Below are 14,074 nucleotides of genomic sequence, written 5' to 3'. Positions count from 1 at the left end.
CTTCCACACTTTACAGCTCCACAAGACTGCAAAAGAGTTCAACCTTGAGGATCCTCAGATTTTGTTGATGAAGCCAGAGTACAACATGTTGCACGATCCATGTGTTGAAAATCATTTCAAGAATCCTCGTTGACTGAATTTCCTTAAAAACGAAGGCTACATAACAAGAAATAACCAGGTGGGATAACATTCACTCATCACCCCCACTACACTCCACCAACAGGAATGTACTCTTAATTCATGTGAATTGCAGTTTACATTTCCAGATTTTTGGATGTGGCGTTATGTTTATGAGGTTTTGGTGGGGGCGGAGGAGGAGGGGGAGCAGATTGTTTAGTATCAGTTATTGGAAAGAACACCTTGGCACTGGATTTGTTTGTGTAAAGTTATTTATAAATTCAGGGGTGGCAACGCTGTCTGCTTCGATTTTAGTGAGGTACAAAGATGTCTTTTCCTGTTTTTCCCTGTTGTCTGAACGGGAAATTATAAATGTTTGTGTGGCATCACGGTGGTGCGCACATTGCACACTTTTCGGTAACATTGCAGACTTAGTCTTTCCCCGTGAGTGGCCAGGGGTACATTTGCATGCCCTGAGTTACAGGAACATCCATCTCAGGGTGCAGAATGGCTGGTTGTCGTCTCGTTGACGTCCGAGTGACGCCGAGGAAAAGGTGCCGGACACCACTCCCCACAACCAAACCCCCCTCCCCCTTGAAGATAATAGCGGTTGTTGGCTTAGAAGATGGAGATCGTTCGTGACGACTCTGTGATCGCACAGGGAGAGAGCTCATTCTCAATGGGTCCACAGGCTTGTTCGTGCCCTGCAGCTCCGAACCTGCCTTCTCAACAGTGCCCTGCTCACTTGTTCACCCTGCCCTCGCCCAATCCTCATTTCCGAAATCTTCGTCATCCGTGTCAGTGTGCATTGTTGCGAACAGCTTGTCGTGGCCACGAGCAGGTTATACTTTGTTGTGTTGCTCTTATTGTGTATTTACATCCTGAAGATGCATTCTTTGATGTAATTTTATCCCCATAAATTATTATTTCTAAGAGCTGCATTCCTGTTTGTTCACCAGAATTTTGCCAAGTAGCATTCGGGCCTCGTCGGATCGACTGGGGAAGGAAGAAATTAAAGATAATCTTATTTAGTTGCCGGCGCGGTTTGGGTCATGCTGAAGCATGGATTGATAGAACACCGCTGGCGACCAATTTGTGGTTGGAGTAACTCAATAGTCATTCACAGGCTTGAGTCCTGGCACGTCAGCCTTTTTTCCCGACAGTGGTTAAGCTGTTTCTGTTGGTGGGTTTGAAAGCATGACAATATTAAGAATTGAAATCTGCGCCCTTCGGGTAAGTGCCCCCGCCCTGCAGGTTTTCCTCTCACTCATTGTGTGCCGGCCTCCACGGGGTTAAATTTGAGAATAGCCCCAAATAATCCTTTTATAAAAGTTAGACAGAACTCCTTCAGTGAGTTCATGAAACGTTCTCCTTTTTGTGTATCCCCCGTGCCTCATCCATAGAATACGCTTTGCTGTAAGCTCCAGGGATACAGCACACAGGGAGAAATTGACCGAGCGCTGGGCCAGCTCAATTTGGAAAGTGCACCAGGACCAGATGGGGTGAAGCCGAGGGATCTTCTCGACGTGGAAAAGACACAAATTGCTGAAAAGACTGTTCAACAGCTGGATTAGCGACGGCGTCATATCCCTACAAGTGAAAGAGCGCCGATCGACATTAATCCCGAAAACCACAGATCCCGACCAACTAATGTATCTGACTAATTGGAGGCCCCTTACCAAGTTACCATCGGTTCGACAATAGCGAGGACGTTCAGCCGTATTCTTGTAAATAGGCTTAGTGGGGTCTGTCAAACGAGGCGCACCAGCGAGGTTTTATCAAGACACCAGGCTGCAGTGAAAACATTGCCACACTGGCCAACATTATGAGAGAGGCTAAGCAAAATATAAAGGCGCCAGCCATGGTCATGATCGACTTTGCCAAAGCGTTCGACACCGTCTCCCACAATCACATTTGCACAGCCCTACTCTCCAAATCTATCCCGACAGGCACAATTAAGTTGATCGCCAGTACTTTCGTCGGGGTCTCCACAGCGTTTGAGAAACGAGGGGAAAGGAAAATTTGGCTGCAAAAGGGGGTTAAACAGGGAGACCCACCATCTCCTCTTCTGTTTAATTGGGTGCTCGATCACCTCATCAGTGAGCTGGAGAGGACCGGGATTCCGTACATGTTCCGAGCGAGGGGCTCAGGCGATTCGGATGTTAGGAACGCCCCAGAAAACTGCGCAACAAATGAGAGCAGAATCAAGTTCTGTTGAAGAAAAAGAGAAGAGAAGTCGGGGGGCGACGGACAGAATGTTGGGGTGTATGAGACTCAGTGCGCAAATACGAACGATATGCACCAGGTGAGAGATAAGCGACGAGATAAGGAGGATGATGACGACAAACCAGCGAACAGGCAAGAAGACAATGGCGGAGAATGAGTGGACTTGTCTGGTGTGGTTGGCTTGCTGAGCATTCGCTGATGACCTGACACTAGTCAGTGGGTGCTGGCAGGGCATGCAAGTTAAATTGGACATCGTCAAACAGTTTTGCGATAACACCGGATAAGACCTCAATTTAGCCCAAACCAAAGGGTTCTCCATACAACACGGTCGTGACCGCAGCTCGATGAACAACGACTGTGACAATTTGACTCCACCGGCACCTCCCTCCAAGGGGAAGAAATTGCCACGTTGGCCCCCGAACAACACATCAGTTACCTCGGCACCATGATTAACCCAGCATCAATTTTCTGCCTGAAAGACTTGGCCTCAACCCAAACAATATCAAAAATGCTCCTGTCAGAGCTCCGACACGTGCTGCTTTAATCAAAAACCATGTCGTCCCAAGGCTCCTCCACCAATTAGTACACAGTGACACCCCCAAAAATCAGCTTCACGAAATTACCCGAACAATCAGGATGGCGGTTAAACGAGCGATCCACCTGCCAACACAGACTCTGGACGGTTTTCTGCACACAAAAACATGGGACAGAGGAATCGGATTGATGTCGAGCCATCGCTGTCCCACGGATTAGAGCGGCCAAACATTGGGCCTTGGTCCATTCTCTCGATAGTGTGACCCACGCCATTTCTATAGGGTCCTCCACCGGTGCCTCCCTCCAATTCCGCTTCACCAGATTAGGCCTGAAGGTGGACGCCCCCCGGAATGTTTCGACCACCGGTTGGCACACCACGATGAGAAAACGCTGGCATTCCCAGCAAGTTTACAGTCTCGGTGTGGATCGGTTCTAGTGGTGCGAACAAGCCCGCGACCCACACGACATATGCCGGTGAGACCATGGCCACAAAGGTGGCCTCCATGTACGTCCGGTGCGTTTTGACGGGTCGGTATGCACCGAGCACATCACACACAACATACACCAACAGACAGTCACAACAACACGTCAAATTTATGTTTCCGTGACACTTAGTTCCAATTATTGAGAAATGATATTTTAAGACATTCTGTGAAAAAAAATTTTCATCCAAAACTCAGTATTTCCAATAGATGTGGAATTTGATTCTTCGCTTTTAATAAAATGCAAAGACGACCTCCCTCTGAAATTGTATTTCAGCCTTATTGTGTCCTTATTTCAAAAACTAACTGTCTTCTGTGGCTTTTGTGAATAAATATCATTAATACCTGTCAAAAATTTGTTTATAAACTCTGTGTTACAATTGATATTACACATAAATGCTTTTGTAATTTTAAAATGAAAATTGTAATGTACAATTATTTAGTTTTATTCAATTGTGTATGGTATATGTATGTCGCTCATATATGACGATATGTCTCGGTAATTATGCATCACATTAATGTTCTTAAACAATTGCTTCATTTCCAGATAGATAACAAAGAGAGATTGTAATCCATCATGATTCCTAAACGAAGAAGAAAAGACGGGCAAGGCCGGAGCAGTGAGAGCACAGTCAGCACACTCAGTTCTACTACAACCTCTCCAAGTAGGACACAGGTCAGACAGAAGAAGGCTGTGGTTACTGGGATATCCTCTTCATCACTTTTCTCCCAATCATTTGCCAACTCAAGCAGAGGTGATTCGGCGTCGTGTTTGGATCAGAAGGAAGGCAAAGAAAAACATGCAACATATGAGGAAGCAGTCAGCTGCCCACAGAACAACTCGAGATCTCAATATTGTCTGCTACAACAGTGACACCCCATGTCAGCTATCAGATGGCACAGGGGGAACTTGTATGCTGAAGGCTTTGGGAAAGCTCTGGCATGACAGTGGGTTCCTTCCGGAGGTTCTTCAAAATAAAAAAACAATCAGGTAATTCATATTTATGAATTATCGAGACTATTATTTTCCATTTAAATTTTGAGAGCTGTATTTGAATTATCAAACTTAATGTTTTTTTCTTTTGTACGGTGGGAGGGGGGGGGGTGATTTTCCTGGATGCTTGGGGAGGGTGGGCAGTTATAAGGTGCAGAACTTGAGAAACCGTCCACTGTTATCCTTGAGATTCCCATGATGCATCACTTTACAATCTGACCAAACGGGAGATTGTCCAAGATGCGATAGGGTTACCCGTTTAGCTGAGGAGAGAGATCGTTTGAGATCGGGGCCGGTTCATACCACCGATGCGAAATGGGGTATGTCATCCCGGTCAGACTCCTCATCCGCACGGGATGGAGGCCACTTGGGCCTCCGTCGTGAGCCTGTCCAGTTGGCCCCCGTGGTGCACTTCATCTGCAACACATCATTGGATTGTTAATGTTGCTGTGAAGTGCGTGATGAGGAATGATTGGGACATGCTCTCAAATGAAGGGAAAATGTTGTTTTCCTTTTGGCCTTCTGGATCTGCACTGGTGTATTGTTGAACTCATATCGTGATGTCATGGTGTTGATGCCAAATATATGACACCATATTTAAGTTTTGCCTCCTGCAGATGACGATTACAATGGGAAACATGTTCCCACACCTTACCTTCACACACCGGTTGAGCTCTCTTTGCAGTGGCGAGGAAGTCGAGGCATTGGGGCAGGTTTGAAGAATGGTGGCAACACTTGTTTTTTGAATGCCATGCTCCAGTGTCTGACATACACAGCACCCTTGGTCAACTACCTGCTGTCGTCATGGCGATGACGGTGTGTACCTCGCCCTGTTCATGTATATCTTCACTTATAGTTTCTCTCCCTGACAACCATAATCATTCAGTGACATGATCATTAAGTTTTTGCTTTTTGCCACATGCAGCTGAGCATCACGACATCATCATGCACACTGTGTGTGTGATGCACGTACACATCGTCAAGAGGCATTATTGTTTGGATCATGGTGGCTGGTTCATGGTTTCATCGCTTGTCTCAGTATTCCAACATTGGTGATGTGGCAAAAGAGATTGACCGTGTGCTTGGTGATGGTCACTGGAGGTTGATCCAGAACTGCAAGGTCGACCAGAGTGCTCAGTTCCTCAATAAGGACCACAGGCTTGTTGTTGCAACTCTCAAGTTTCAGCTTAAATCCAGGAGAATGGTACCATACCAGCCTCGGCTGGATGTTGGCAAGCTCAAGGATGACAGGGTAGCTGAGGAGTTTGCGAACATGCTGAGTGGGGATTTGGGGAATCTGGGTGCTTTGGGGGATCCTGAATAGTGGCGGAGTGCCTTCAAGACCACCGTCCTTGATGTTGCCGGGAGATGTCTTGGAACTCACCGCAGGGTGAGGAAGAAATTTGTCTCTCAAGGGACACTGGATACCATTGATCAGAGTCGCAAGGCCAGGCTGAATAGCTGAGCTGTTCAGGGAGTGGAGGCGTAAAACTGTACGTGCCTTAAGGGTGGACAAGGAGGTCGATGTGCGAGGAATTTGTGAGGGGTTAGAGCCAAGATGAAGCTTCATGCCTGTGTTTCAGAGTGAAAGACTTCGATCTCCACGAAGACTGGAACTGACAAAGGTAAATCTACTTTGTGGGATGAGAAGCCACAAGGAAACACTGAGCCTGAGGAGAAGAGAGTTTGGCCATTTCGATTCCACTCATTCGATGCAGAGTGGCAGCGCGATGCTTGTGCTGCTTTATGTCTTCCGTTTAAGAAACCAAATGGAGTGAGTGCTGGTGGTAATGACTTGCCTCTCACTCGTCCAGACACGCGTAAGATCAAAGGCACAACGCCAGATGGGAACTGCATGTTCCGCTCGCTGTCATATGCTGTGACAGGTTCTGAAGACCACCACGAGGCAATCCGTGCTGAAGTACTCCAACACATGAGAGATATTGCTTCCTGAATGCTGGGAAATCTCAAAAACTATTCGGGACTGAGCACTTGTTCAGAAGGTGTTGTGAGAACGTGTATTCAGGACTGAGGAAACATTCTGACGAGAGGTGGCAGCTTGGAGGCGACGTGTGTGACGTAAGGCGATGTGATCACGTGGTTCATTCATTTCCCACTTTCGTCATTGAGCTATATTTACATTGAGGTCCTGAAGGCACTTTCGTATGAGCTCTTATCTTTGGAAATATAATTCGACAAGTGTTACCACCAATCGGTGTTGACTTGTCTTGAGAAGAGTGTTTGAGTATCAGGTAAATGTGGCCCTGTGTAAGTATCAGTATAAGTGGTTGTCAGTGTGGAGTATCAGTGTAAGTGGTTGTCGAGTTTTTACACTTTGGACAGGCCACCACTCCTGTCCAAAGTACAGGTCACCACTCGAATGGCTCAATCATCCCAGCAAGCTGGTACTCATGTTTCCGACCTCAGTAGGATGATAGGCTGAGTCAACCACATCTGGTATCTATTGAACAACAAAGCAGGATTTGAACTGAGGACCCCAAGATACCAAGCCCACCACCCGAACATTAAGCCAACACCAGGCACGGTTACTTGTGGTCTCTGAGATAAATATACGTCACAGTTCGAATCTCAACAAATCGGAAAAATTGTTGAATTCTCCATTAGTTGGACTTCACTGAGATAAAGATTTGTGGATTGAGGTTTTATATTTCACAATTTGTAAGAAAATTGAGACGTAAAATGTCCTCCTTTCTTGAAGTGAGTGAGTCAGCTGGTTTACGGTCCCTAATCAGAGATGGGGGGGGGGCATGTACTAACATCGGATTTTGATATTTTTCCTTACGATTGATGAGTTACCCCTTCAAGGAAACCAGAGATACTTTCTAATGGTTTAATGATGCCAGACTCGGTGTTGGTGTGGTTTAAATCGATCGTGAGTGGCGTCCGTTTTGTGGCACGGAGACCGCAAAACCACTTCGTTGGAGGCAGTGCCTAGTGCCGGTACTTCATTTACCCTGAAGGTGCTACTTCGTTATTTCCATGACAATTGTGGTTATATACAATGTCAAGCAAGCCTGTGGACACAAGCCCCACCTGGTGTTCAATCACCTTTGTTGATGGACATGGTCCCACTTCTCAACTTTGTGAAAACCATTTCTTGGGAAGAAATGCTCAGTGACGGACAAACACTGAATCCTGTGATAAAGATACGACACCCTGATGGTGATTTGTGTACTTGCTCCACTCTTAACCCCAATCCACCATGACATCCCCACCAGAAGTGAATTTAACTTCGTAAACTGATTGTTAATAATGGGGTTCCGATGTGGCACAGCTTTGATGGGCCAAATGGCTTCCACCTGGACCCAATTTATTGTGAATGTATTTCAATACGAAGGACTGTTTAAACCCCAGAAAGCGAATGAACACCTTGGGACATCCCATGATGAGCATGCAAGGAAGTGAAGATATTACGACACTCCGGATATCCTCGACTGGGTGAAAAGAAAGTTCAAGAGCGAGAACACGCCACTCGTCTCGACCGTTACTCTGAGCTGGCGTAGAGTCTGGGCACCGGAATCGGCTGCCATGCTCCGCGGACTTGACCTCAGTCAAGCCGACCTAAAGCTCATCTCTGTGATGGTTGTGAAGACCGCTCTGATTTTCAGAGTTTAAGCGATCCACGCATACACGGACTACCAACAGGCGTCAATCGAAGGTTCCATCTCAACTCCAGAATCATGCTACATCGCAATTAGGACGTACGGCTGGACGGTTACGAGGAGATGCGTTGCTCGGTCGGCTGTGGTCCAACCAGCTGAGCGACATATGAAGGGCAGAGTGTGCGCAGAGGGGATACACGGTGCACCTGCGGGAGTAGCCATCCCTTCCTCATCTCCGCCAAGGTCAACAATACCTGATTGGGGAGGGTCGGGTGGATACGCCGTGGGGCACACACTGGGCTGTTTGGTAAGCACACTGCAAGCGGAGGCTGGAAGGCCACACAATGCACCTGAGGGGAAGAGGGGGCTGCTGTCTTTTCCCATCCCTGATATGACGGCTTGGCTCACCTGATTGGGGAGGTCTCGACGGCTTTCGCACGGTGCACGCATTCGGGCCTCCCAGCATTTCTCTGTGTGGGATCAAGTGCCCAGATGGCAGGGACGATATGTCCCTATCTACAATATATTGTTACGGATTTCAGAATCCGATCTGACGAATGCATACCAAGATCTCGGTCCTCAGATAGTTATTTCCCTAAATGCATGTCCAGGATAGACCAAGCCCCATGTCTGGTGGGATTCCAAATGTGATGCATTGAGAAGGGTAAAGAATAGATTCCATCTCTTGTGGAAAACTCCTTTTTCTCTTCACAAAAGACACATTCATGCACGTGAGATAGCGTTCGCCTAATGGATGCCAGACACCCGTTTCTTTCACCGACGCCAACGCTCGCCTTTTTCCGTCGACGTTTGGTGCCCTGTTCAGCAGCTCTATGGACGCCAACTGGCTCCTTTTCACATCGGGCTGAACATTCAGGCGATAATTGTTGTTGATGTTTTATGAGCGCTTCACATTTTCGCTCAGTAATTCTGACAGATGCCTGCTTTTTGCCGTTCGTCCAGCACCACGAACATGGCATCATAAGCCAGAAATAATCACAGGACGTCACAGCAATGATTCGCAAGTGGGGCGGGGGGGGGGATTTGGCTGGAGTCTGCACCCGCCCAGATGGGCCGCCAACAAAAAGAAGACGAGAGTTCCGTTCTTGGTGGGTCAGTTGATAAAGTAAACAAACACATCAAGCAAATGAGCAACTTATTGCTGTGGCCTGCGTGATAGAGAAGGTTCGTGTGTGAAGTAAAGTAAAATAAAGGATAAAGAATGTGAACAAAGACATGCCGAGAAACCCTCACAACGCATTTTACCCCAAAAACCCATTGGACATAAGGGAAGGGCTATCTAATCCGGAAAATAATATGAATAATATATCATGGCTTGTTGATATACTGGTTTGAGTGTCTGCTCTGATTATGGAACGTCAATGGTTCAAATGGTTCAAATCCTGGCTGACTTATTATTATGCCTCCTTCTGACGACTCTATAGAATAGAGGAAGGCGAACAGCTGTTGGCGGGTTTGCTTCTACAATTAGCACCCCCAATTTTTCATCGTACCACAGAGTTTATTAGACCCTTAAGAGGACAAAACCACCATGGAGAAATTAAATTTTTCTTCCTGCATTCATAATTTCCGAAATTTCCAAGCTGTATCTCGGAGCCGGCTGCGACTTTCGGAATTAAATTTTGCATCAATCATGGCATAAAAAGTATGCTGGGTTGATATCATTTTATTTGACCTTGACCTAATTTTAAGGTCATGACCCGATGAAAGACATTTTAACATTTTCACAATAACTTGACTAAGATATGTCCAATCGGAACGAAATTGTCCTTTCCAGAGAGCCGAGACTCTACACAGAGCTGTATATACAGCTCTGGAAAAAAATAAGAGACCACTTCCAAAAAAATTTAAATCAGCATCTCAACATGTATGGCAGCCATTCCATTCCAATGTCTGTTGAATTTCAACACAGGCACACCTCATTCTACTTAGTGAGGTACTGATTAGGTGATCACCTGAACCGAATCTTATTAAACAAGGAAAAGTATAAAAACCACTGCTGTGGTCATCACTATCCTCTTGCAATAGGACCAGCTGGATGGCAAAAACAGTGCGAGTCGTACCTCAAAAGTAATTGGAATCAAAAAAATAACTATTGACCATGCCAAAAGAGTTGAAAAGAAAAGTTTTGAGTGAGGAAAAGAAGGGTTCAATTCTGTCTTTACTGGCAGAGGGATACAGTGAGTGTCACGTTGCTTCCATCCTTAAAATTTCAAAATCGGCGGTTCATAAGAACAAGGTCAAACAGCAGACATTTAGGACAACAAAGCTACAGACTGGCAGAGGGCGAAAACGACTTTCCACTGACCGGGATGACCACCAACTCATTCGAATGTCACTCAACAACTATAGGATGACGTCAAGTGACCTACAAAAAGAATGGCAAACGGCAGCTGGGGTGAAGTGCACGGCGAGGATGGTGCAAAACAGGCTCCGAGGGGCAGGGCTGAAGTCGTGCAAAACTAGAAAAAAGCCCTTCATCAATGAGAAGCAAAGAAGAGCCAGGCTGAGGTTTGCAAAAGACCATAAGGATTGGACTGTAGAGGACTGGAGTAAGGTCATCTTCTCTGATGAGTCCAATTTCCAGCTTTGCCCACACCTGGTCGTCTTAAGGTTAGACGGAGACCTGGAGAGGCCTACAAGCCACAGTGTCTCGCACCCACTGTGAAATTTGGTGGAGGATCGGTGATGATCTGGCGGTGCTTCAGCAAGGCTGGAATCGGGCAGATTTGTCTTTGTGAAGGACTCATGAATCAAGCCACGTACAAGGTTGTCCTGGAAGAACACATGCTTCCTTGTGCTCTGACAATGTTCCCCAACTCTGAGGATTTGTTTTTTCCAGCAGGACAATGCTCCATGCCACACAGCCAGGTCAATCAAGGTGTGGATGGAGGACCATCAGATCAAGACCCTGTCATGGCCAGCCAAATCTCCAGACCTGAACCCCATTGAAAACCTCTGGAATGAGATCAAGAGAAAGATGGATGGTCACAAGCCATCAAACAAAGCCGAGCTGCTTGAATTTTTGTGCCAGGAGTGGCATGAAGTCAGCCAACAGCAATGTGAAAGACTGGTGGAGAGCATGCCAAGACGCATGAAAGCTGTGATTGAAAATCAGGGTTATTCCACAAAATATTGATTTCTGAACTCTTCCTAAGTTCAAACATTAATATTGTGTTGTTTAAAAATGAATATGAACTTTTTTTGTTTGTATTATTTGAGGTCTGAAAACACTGAATCTTTGTTGTTATTTTGACCAGTTGTCATTTTCTGCAAATAAATGCTCTAAATGACAATATTTTTATTCGGAATTTGGGAGAAATGTTGTCAGTAGTTTATAGAATAAAACAAAAATGTTCATTTTACTCAAACACATACCTATAAATAGTAAAAGCAGAAAAAACTGATAATTTTGCAGTGGTCTCTTAATTTTTTTCCAGAGCTGTATGATACATAACATAATAATATGCTTGTTCGTGTCTGATTGGACAGCTGCCGAGACTCCACCCACAACTGTAACTGAGATGCATATTTTCGATGCTTCACGAAGAATATAATTAATTCATCATCAATTACATCCACTTCCTGTTTGGATTTGGCTTTCCGTGAATCGCGTTAATGGCATGAAGAGCTAAATGTTCTGCTATTTCAATGAGGTAATGAAGAAATATGTAACGACGATGTAACAATTTCCCCTTTTGCTTTGAAGAAGATGAATAAAGAAGAGAAGAGAGTGTTATGTGTGGTTGAGATCTTCGGGTAGTGAGGTGACATGAAGTGAGGTGACATGAAGAGACAGATTTCAATCTTACAATCGCCATGTTGGTGCTCGTTGCAATGTGAAGGCAAAGACACCTCATCGCCGTCATCTCCACAATCGCGATGAACTCCCTGTACGTGTTCCCTTCATTGTAAAACAACCAAAGTGACAGCTGAAAGGATTTTGAGCCAATCGGTGTTCCGGCCTTGTAAAGATCGAGACAGCGTTCTGTAAACTTATACACCGCCTAAATAGCTACGCGTCATTCTCTTAAAGCAGAGATTAAAAAACCGAGTCATTTGAAATTTGTCCGAGGTCATAATTTACTTTCGCCCGTCAGATGCAGGGCAGGGGACCAGGCGAGGTTGTTGTTGTGCTTCCGCACAACTATGCTAAAGATAATTATTTTATTTGCAGAAACAGACTTGAATGCTCCGATAACTTCGGTACAAATAGCAATAAATTTAACAGCAAGAAGGAATAAGAGAGGAAAATAAGATAAGAGAGGCAGCCTCAACTCCTGAAGAGCAAGAACGAAGACGAGAGGAAAATGCAACACGAGTGGTGGCATCCAGAGCAGCTGAAACTCCCCAAGAGCAGGAAAGAGGATGAGAGGGGCAAACGTAACAAGAATGGCTGCATTCAGGAACCAGCCCTGGAGGGAAAAATACAACCTGGATTCTCCCACAATCCTCGAGTTGATGGAACGGCAGAGAGACGAAGAAACACAAAAACAACATGAGAGGCAAAAGCGAGGGTGCCTTGCGTTGTTGGAACAGGAAAGAGATGCAGAGATACAACGGCAACATGAGCGGCAACAGAGAAATGCAGCAATGCCTCAAGCACCAGATAACGAATGATCGGTACAGCGGAGAGAGATTTGTGGAAAACGTCTGGATGCAAATCTGATGATGAGTCTCAGCTATGGAGGTCACCGAATAACCGCGTGGTGGCTCCAAAAGCTCTGTTACCATGTTACCAAGGAGACAATCACACCAGACTGGACTGGTTCTTGTACTGCAATGATATGCATGTGGGAGGGTGCTCTTGCGCATGCGCATGATGAGTCTCCATCTTGACTGAGTGCTGTCCATGGTCTGCGTTAAACCCGACTGGATCTGAGCCTCACTGTGTGGCATCTACCTTCGCAAGTACTGACGGTCCAGTAAGTCAGCGTGTAAAACGTGCACTGTGGAGGAAGTGAGTGTGAAATTAAAGGTAGACAGAGTAAGGTTGGAAAATATCTGACCTACATTAAGGAGAGGCCAGGTGAGGAATTCGATGTTTCCATACAGATGGTAGAATTGCGTGCTTTGCAACGACCGATCACGATCTGTCTGGCTGGTGTACGCAGGCCATGACGGCACGATGGGCCGTCGGGCTCGGCATAATTAATATTTATACCCGACTTAATCAAACTTGGGCTTGATCAATATTTTTCAGACCCTAAACTCCATAAAATGTACATTTTCGATATAATCTAGATACATTTGCTAATAAATGGCACAATAAAAGATGTGAAGATGAACCAAAAATATATAAGCGAATATATAAACACTGAAAAATTAACACTATTTTCCATACTTGTGACATCATAATTGCATGCAAATTAGCTTCACAATGACAATAAATGACACCATTGTGTGGAGGACGGTCGCAGGTTTCATTCAACACCAGAATTGTGTTTGTAGCTTCTCTTGAAAGAAAGCGATATGAGTTACAACAAATTTCGTAATTTTTGGTGTTACCATGGAAACGGTTCTGAAAAAATAATTGCACCATTTTCAGCCCCAACATCCATCCTCGTGATGACCCCGTTCATGAATAAGATCCCATGGGCTGTTTAAAAAGTGTAGGCTCTTTTAGTGATGTTACGGTGAAGTAAACTGGTAGAAGAGTAAATGGCAGAGATATTAAATGCGAAGTTAAAGAGGAAATGTGATGCAAGTTGACGCCATTGGAGGAGCAAGAGTTGGGTAAATCAGAGGTAAATGTCCGGCATGGCAGCTGTTTTAATACGTAGAGATGTGGATATAACAGTCGTGTGAAGAGCTAAATCACCTCTTCCATTGCCGAACTCGAAAGTGTGTCTGTGGTTGTTTTGTTTTTTCTGTGTTGCAGAAATGCAACTTATCCATGATATGTTGCATTGCAAGAACATTTTTGGATTGCACTTCATACTGGATTCGTTCAACCTGGACATGGATCCAAATATGGTGTTTTTGCTCTCTTGAAGAAAGAAGCCAGCAACATTGACTGGGTATGGAGTTTCTTTTGGACTTTCCATTTAGTTTAAAAACACTGATATGATTTTGTT

Source organism: Eptatretus burgeri, chromosome 19, assembly GCF_056783735.1.
Source record: "Eptatretus burgeri isolate ZD-2024b chromosome 19, Ebu_testis_v1, whole genome shotgun sequence".
Taxonomy (NCBI): Eukaryota; Metazoa; Chordata; class Myxini; order Myxiniformes; family Myxinidae; genus Eptatretus; species Eptatretus burgeri.
This window is presented reverse-complemented; position numbering follows the sequence as displayed.